A 7,586-nucleotide genomic window follows, 5' to 3' on the forward strand; every position below is an offset into this window, starting at 1 on the left:
GGGGGGTGGGTGGGGTTGGTTTTTTCCTAAAGCCCTTCCCAAGGAGAAAGACGAGGATAACTTCCTAATTTTTATCCAGTCACAGCAATAGAGAACATATTACGAAGGCAAATTAAAGCAGCAGAACAAACAGAACTGTTGAAAGATAAGAAGTTCCAAAGGAGTTAAGACTTCAACGTTCCCTAAGTATTGCTATCCCTCAGAGCCAGCCTTATCCCCGAGCCCCATTCCAAACCAAGGACCTCAAGGAACACACGTCAGATCTTGTCATATCATCATTTACAAATTTATACTCTTCTCTGACCTCCCAACTATTTCAGAAAAGGAATTTCAATTAGCTCCTGTCTCAAAACCTCCGTTCACCCAACTTCAAAGCCCTTTCACTTTATGGAGAAGCTAGGCATCTCCTTTCTCTCTTCTGGTTCCAGGGTCATCTTTAAGCCACTTTAAGATTGCTTGTTCAGCTTAGTCCAAAATCCAGTTAAGACAAAACCCATCCCGTAACCACCTTCTCCTCTTTTGAATGCTCTTTTGTTTCTCAAGATCTTTTGTTCCTTCTACATTTAAGATAAAACACTCCCTGGCTGGGTGTCTCTACAGTTTTTAGCACGCAGTCACCACTCTGTACAGCTCTGTGTTGCTCACACACACTGTGACATAGTATGCACTACTCGTGTCACACAGGAATTCAGAAATTCTGAAGACCGTTCTTCAGAATAAACTGAAAAATTCCAGATCTTTCAGCTTTTTGATATCCAGTTCTATCTGTGCCATTCTCTAAGGTAATATAAGCCCATTTCCCACTAAGCAAATGTAAACCTCCTCAAGCAGAGTACAAAGAATTTAGAGATTGTATCTTTCCCATTTCAGAGAAAGAAATCATGACCCAAAACTCAAGCAGTTTACTCAAGGTCACAGCAACTCAACAACAGCATTAAGATAAAGATTTAGGACACCAGAATTCCAGCTGCAGAGTCACAGGTAACTACATTCAAGATTTACATGGAGCTTTATTAAAAAATATAATAGGAGGAATAATCTAATGTCAGTCAAAGCAGACACACTCTCCTGTAACATACAGCTTAAAATAGTGCCAATTTATTTCTGCCAGAATTTGTGCAGTATGCAACAGAATCCTCTTGCATTTAAATGAAACTAAACTTCTTTGTATGGAACACAAAGAGACCTAAGGAGATGAACACAAACTCTTGGAAAAAAAAAAGTCATATTGAGAAAGTTCACAAGAACTGAACCCTGTAGCTTCATTCTGGATTATTTGTAGACCCTGAGTTTTAAACAAATCATACAAGCTCATCATACAAAATGAGTGCCCACTAACATCTTAAGGAAAGCTTCCTTTTAATGAACAACTTCAAGAAGGTTTACCAACACTGCAGAAACCTTCACACCTCCATGCAAGATACCATCTCCACTACCCCAGGCAGCAAGGAGCTCAAGCAACTTAACAGCTACTATTGCCCAAGCAGCTTCTGTGGATCTTGACCTTCAGCCACTTGCTAGGTAGGACTCGTGTTTCGATACTCACTGCATGACAATTAGTAGCTGAACAGATAGAGCCCTGGGTGTCCTTCCCATCAGTGATACATGCACAGAAGTTCACATCTTGAAGTTAGATACACTTCAGGAATCAGCCCCTACACATTCCAAGCAACTCCATACCCCGATCTGCATCTCCGACAGCATCCATAGCAATTGTTTAAACCAGACTTCCACATTTCCTTTGTAGTCTGCTATGTTTCAACATCAACAGGAAGTTCCAATTCCTGCCAGCAGGACTGAACTTACTAACACTCAGGAAACGAAAAACCTAATGAAGCCAAGGGCATTAAAATATACTAGTTCTCTGAAGCAGACTGTGAAATGGGACAACCAGCCAAGCAACTTGGCTATTCCTCTATTTCTTTTACGCTAAGTCTTAGGCAAACAAATTTATGGCAGAAATGTGAGGTCACGGCAAAAAAAGGGTTCCATCCTCTTATGTACTTTTCCGCTGTACGGTAAATCAGCAGAGCTTACTAGTGCCTAGCATTTAAAAAAATAATTAAAAAATCCTGAAAAGAGCAAGAACACAGGTAAGTTCAGGAAAATGTATGTGAAAAAGATTTTTATCTATTCTCACTCTGGTTACACGGGAATTTTTTAATACAGATTTATTCCTATTACAGAGAGAAGCAACGAGCAAAGATGGTTCAAATATGTGATCTACGTTCATTGCAAACCAGCACAATTACATACCATGAAATAATACATTTTTGTTTCTCAGCATGTTCTAAAGGCATTTAACCTCATTTTAAAAGTCAGTTTCTAGAACAAACTGTAAGCTTGATAAGGATGATGCTTCTACATCTGGGGTTTTGAAAGTAGTCACTAAATTTCTAAATCAAGCCAACCTCATGCAAAAAGTCACTACTCAAGCTCCACACTCCTTTTTTCCAAGTTACCACCATAGCTGTGAAGAAATAGGTAGCAGCCAAACTCATGCTTACCTCACTTTCTTTTGAATATGTTACAGTGTTCTTGAAGGCAGCTTCTTAGGAATAACACATTCACTTTGCTGAACTCACTCAAGACCTTTCCAGAGGCTGAAGTGCTTAAGTGTCCCTGCTCTAAGCCTAATTCCCCCTAATCTTGTTGACAAGAATACCTTAGGTAATTCTCTTCTTGCTAGGGACAACAATATGTGTACTTGCAAGGTAGTTTACTGTTCTTCACTGCTCCGAATGACCCAAGTCTCTAATCTCTTCTTAGAAGTTACCCGTAGAAGAGTCACTCCGTTCCTGTTTCCCACAAAGGAAAAAAATCAAATTTTTACTTCACCTGATTCGTTACTTTCCAGATATGATAAAACTTCCCAATTCAACTATGTCAAAAGGATTTATCGTATCATTCATCTTAAAGTAATAACTTCCTCACTACTCGGAAAACAGGGACAGAACAATTCAAAGGCTAATTCAAATTCACTCATTTCATTGTTACAACTTTACTGTCCTTTCCAGAGCTCAAGCTGGTTATCCAAAAAAAGTTCCAGTTACTGAAACCAAAGTATCATTAACACAATCACATTTATGTGTAGACTGACATTATAAGAGAAATGAGAAGTAGTTGAGTACAACTCATCCAAACATGTTCTTGGGTTAAATACGATTCTTCTCTGAAACTACCTGGTAACAGCAATGAGGCAATGCTTACTGAACACTTTGTTACTTCATTTTCTCACACCACTCCTATGAAAAAGAGTAAAAAAAGCCTGCCCTGTGCATAATCTCTACCGACTAAAGGAAGAGAACTCGGATTTAAAATCACAACTGTTAATAAGTCAAATATTTAGAACTTCTATCCCTTCATGGTCAAACTTGCTGTGCTACAAGGTATTTTTACTACACATTTCTACTACCAACAAGTAAAGTCATCCCATCGAGCCACTGCTGATGTAAAGTCTGGTTACACAGGGGTTTAAATGATATTGTTAGAGTATTACCCAAGTACAGTGATTTCGTAAGAAGGTTTGCCAAACCACCTTTCTCCCAGATGAACGGGCTCCGTCTGACATTTGGTCCCTCAACATCTTTCCTGCTAATATGCATCACTCCAGAGTGTACAAAACAACCAGAAAAAAAGCAAAACACATCATTTGCAGAAACAGAGCCAAAACTCTACAGCCTTAATAATGAGTTCATGTTATGCCTCCCAGACGGTCTCATAGCAGGTCATCTGATTAAATGAAGCTGTGCTAATCTATTAGATACCATAAATCCTATTAGCAACAGGCACAGCAGCTTGTACATTTTCACAATGACAAACGAATTATGTACAATCCACTGTTCGTTCCAATGATTTGGCATCGTATCAGCTTTGAAAAGCTGAGGGGTTTTTTGTTATTTAATCAGAAGTATATATTGATTCCTATTTGACTTTTATTCAACAGAAAAACCAGTAAGATCAGAATTGCTTGTGGAACAAATCTGAGGTGTTCTCTGCCCCATTTACATGATCCAAAACAAAGATAAAAAAAATTCAGGGCTGCCTCCTGATCCTGAAGTGTACACATATCCAGCTACAGTGATGACCACAAGAAGAAAGGTAAAGATATTTTAGGAAGTCAGAAATCATAGAAAAGGTATACAGGGACACAACCTAAGAAATGTACAGAATCACACAAGCTTCTATCATAAAACCTTTATTTGAAGGGAAAACCCCCATAGAATATGCACTGAATAGCTCAAAGACATTGGCCTAATATCCACCACTGGTTAAAACAAAAGGCTATATAGAAAATAGGACAGAAAACCTGAAAATACTATAACGCCACTGAGTAAAAGCAATGGTTTGTCTACACTGGGGACGCTGTGTTCCGTGTCAGGTTCTGTTCCTCCAAAAAAGAACACCAGAGGTGTCTAGGGTTGACCAAGGTAACTAATTAGAGAACACCTCAGCGGACAGGTTTAGCTCGCTGCTTGAAAAACAGGTAAATACCTAGTAATTGCAAGTAACAAATTTAACTGAGCAAATACCCTCTACACAACACCTGGCTAACCAGTACTGCTCCTCACTGGCTCAGGGGCTTCACGAGAGGCAGAATCATTTCAAGTTATGGTCTGGAAGGTAACGAAGGTTTCACTGTTCCAAGAATATTAGTAATAATTACGATTACACAGAATATACTCTGAAACTTTTAGGTTCTAAGGAATACTGACACACTGAAAAGAACATTCTGACAAGAGCCACTTTGCTCAAACGAAATTTGGCCTTTTGTCAAACATGGCGGATAAGTAATTTTTCATTCATGAGAGAAAAACTATTCTCATAATTTTATTTATTACAGTTCCCTGCCCCACTGAGATGAAACAGTTTCACCTACGGTCTCCCTCTGCTTTGCCAGCTCCATTTCTGAAAGAAGGCAGGCACTACCATCTATTATTTAGCAGGTTTCCTGGCCAGTTTTAAATCCTTCCTGTTGACATAAGAATACACATGCTGAAGTAGAAAACAGGTACTTCAGGCTTGAACAGATTAACAGCTAAAAACTGAACTTAGCCACTTTTTAAAAATAGCATGAGTTTCTCAAGCACTAGAAAAAAAGAATTTACCTTATTTCTCTACTTACATTTTCTCTCACTACAGTAGAAAGCCAACTTCTGCTGTCAAACATGTAAATTCTGGAAAAAAAAAAAGACACAACAAAACCAAAAAGGGAATTAGTATGGCTAAGAAGAAATAACACCAATTTCTTAACAAATCTAGCAGAAATTAAAATACTCTCAAAGCACAGACTGTTTTTTGTTAGCTAACTTAAACAGCTGGCTTGTCTTCATGAAGGAAATGGGCATTGCTTTAACAATACTAACACCACCAAAAGACTTGCTCATGTCAAGACATTTTTAACATCTTTTCTCCTAAGAAAGCTCCTGCAGTCCTCAGATCATTAATTCTCTTCCCCTAGTGATACAAGTCCACGCTATTAGAGAGTTCAGGATTGTACCCAAACGACTCTGACTGTCTCGCTCACACGAGACTGCCATTTTCGCTGCACTACAAAGTGCCCCCATCTGCATTTTCAAAGCACTGAAATTATTCCTGCTCAACACTGTTCCTGAGGTATGCTTGATTTCTAAGCACAGTTAAATATCATATCTATTTTATCAAAAGAAGTTACATAAACCTCCTACTAATGAACTCAAGTGAGAGCACACCACTCTTCTAGAAGAGTTACGACTTCTAAACACTAAAGATATTAGAAAGTAAAAAAGTAAAAATTGACACATCAAGTAGCTCACACACTTGCAGTCCAGAAATCTGTAATGACTTCACACACCAGCTGACTTTGTAGAAGGTGAAATAAATTCTTGTAAGGCATTTCAGAACAGTTTTTCCCTCTGGCAGCACAAAGCAACAATTATGGTTTGCCCCAAGATTTGAAACATTGACAACCGCTTCTACATTGCCAACACCTGCGATCTGTCTCTATCGCACCGCAAGACAAGGGCCAGGGCTGCTGTCGGTGGACACCTGAGCACACATCTGCAAAGCTGCTGCTTGAGGACGGGGAAGATTATTCTGAGCACAAAGCAAGAGTGTATGAAGCAAAATAACCTTAAATCAGAAATCCAGTCTACAGCCTCATATCCTTTAGACTGAAATGCTTACATGTAACGCGTCTCTCTGATTTTACAGTTCGCTATTAGCTGAAAAATTTACAAACCACTTCAGTGTCTGGTATGGAGGTTAAGCTACTTAGGATATGGATCATCCTCATCCAAGCTCATTTATAGATGAACAGTTTAATACTGTGATTATGAAACCATCATAGTGTAAGCAGGTTTGTTTGTTACAGCCAGAACAACAGACTTTTAGACATAAAACCCACACCTAGAGGCCAAACTCCACCCCCGCAAAGACACAAACACATGATGTGACCATTTAAGGTTCTGAAAAAAGATCAGCTATATTGAACTTTCAGAAGCCTTGACAGAAAAAGTTTGCCCGCACCACAGAGATAATGCAATCTAATGAAATTCTGAAAGAATTACCTGAAATGTAAACAAGTAAAATTATGCTGGAACACTAACAGCACACAGAATACACAAGAGCAAAGGCCAAAACACACACCATTATTGTCCTGTGCTGCACCCTCATTAATGCAGGAGAGGTGTTGCAGATTTCATATGCTTTCTGCAAAAAAGAAAAACAAAAACAAAACAAAAAAAGCTACTTTAACCAGCCTGCAAGAAGAGTAAGGCAGCATAACAGCAAACTATTCCACAAGGTTCAGGTTATTTTTTAGACCAGGTTAACTTTTCAGTTAGGTAGCTGAAAGCATCCCGTGATGCTTGCAGAATGCAATCCTGGCAACTGAGATATTTTCAATGCTGCATTAAAGATGGAGCTCATTTAAGAACAAAAGTAGACAATCTACTTAAAAAAATAGCTGCATTGCCACAAGCTTCCATTTTTAGCTAAAATGTAGCCTGGTAAAAACAACATTAAAATTACAGGCCAACTCGTTCACCGCACCACAGCACTGGTTCAGAAAGAACTCTGCTTTAATCAGCCCTTACAATGCTGCTTAGCTGAGAGCGTAAGATTCTCAACATCAAGAACCTGGGTTTCTAAAAGAGGAGAGAACAAAAAGTACCATGCTTTAAGCATGGTTCAAGTGGTTAAACCATTATACCAATGCACCTGGAGGTCAGCCAGCCCTACACACAGTCAGTGAACACAGTGTCCCCGCGTACCGCGTACCCACAGCCTTCTGCTCCACGTAAAGCAGCACAGCAGTTTGGACTAAAAACCAATAAAGTAACTCCAGAGGCAAAGGCATTATCATTTCTGGGTAGAGTTTCCTACTCAGGTACTCACTAACAGCTGTCAGCCCAATATTCTTTTTTCTTTAAAGATACTGGAGTACTTACACTGAGGTGACAATCCAGCCTAAAAATTTATCTCAACTCAAACATCCACCAGAATACAAGTCTTCACATGAAGACAACTCTGCTGCGGAAGAGACTACAACTTTTTTTATGAGGTTGGGGAAAGCAGGGAAGAAAACAGACTTTGAAGAGTAGGGA

General features: G+C 39.1%; 1 protein-coding gene across 1 annotated transcript in view; it reads right to left on the bottom strand.

Moving 5' to 3' along the window:
• Window positions 1-6,690, bottom strand: part of GNB1 (guanine nucleotide binding protein (G protein), beta polypeptide 1) — a 20,616-nt gene extending 13,926 nt beyond the window's left edge. Inside the window, exons 1-2 of the mRNA XM_010145126.1 lie at window positions 6,628-6,690; window positions 5,126-5,177 (exon numbers count right to left, since the gene is read on the bottom strand). The gene's annotated coding sequence lies outside the window, so the exon portion shown is untranslated. The remainder of the gene's footprint in view (window positions 1-5,125; window positions 5,178-6,627) is intronic.
• Window positions 6,691-7,586: the final 896 nt, after the last annotated feature.

Source organism: Buceros rhinoceros, unplaced genomic scaffold (assembly GCF_000710305.1).
Source record: "Buceros rhinoceros silvestris isolate BGI_N320 unplaced genomic scaffold, ASM71030v1 scaffold25551, whole genome shotgun sequence".
NCBI lineage: Eukaryota > Metazoa > Chordata > Aves > Bucerotiformes > Bucerotidae > Buceros > Buceros rhinoceros.